A 454-nucleotide genomic window follows, 5' to 3' on the forward strand; every position below is an offset into this window, starting at 1 on the left:
TGACTATTTATATATAAACTAACGATGAGGCAATAATAATTGGCTCAAATAAAATATCAAAACCAAGAAATTTATTATTTTGTTATTATTATTTTATATATTTTATTATGATTGTATTGAACAACACTGTTAAAATGCATAATGTAATACAGGTGCATGTCAATAAATTAGAATGTCGTGGAAAAGTTCATTTATTTCAGTAATTCAACTCAAATTGTGAAACTCGTGTATTAAATAAATTCAATGCACACAGACTGAAGTAGTTTAAGTCTTTGGTTTTACTGAAATAAATGAACTTTTCCACGACATTCTAATTTATTGAGATGCACCTGTATGCCTATACATAATATGAACATAACCAACTTAAGTACATGATGTATTAAAACAAATACCTGCAGTGGGCGCCAACGGCCTGGTGACGTTTCACTTTACAGCGTGATTAAACAATGTTTAA

General features: G+C 28.6%; 1 protein-coding gene across 4 annotated transcripts in view; it reads right to left on the reverse strand.

Moving 5' to 3' along the window:
- The window catches only part of LOC107712521 (probable phospholipid-transporting ATPase IM), a 32,749-nt gene that overhangs the window by 3,207 nt on the left and 29,088 nt on the right, over positions 1–454 (reverse strand). The window lies entirely within an intron of this gene.

Source organism: Sinocyclocheilus rhinocerous, unplaced genomic scaffold (assembly GCF_001515625.1).
Source record: "Sinocyclocheilus rhinocerous isolate Xijiao unplaced genomic scaffold, SAMN03320098_v1.1 scaffold1259, whole genome shotgun sequence".
In the NCBI taxonomy this organism is placed as follows: domain Eukaryota; kingdom Metazoa; phylum Chordata; class Actinopteri; order Cypriniformes; family Cyprinidae; genus Sinocyclocheilus; species Sinocyclocheilus rhinocerous.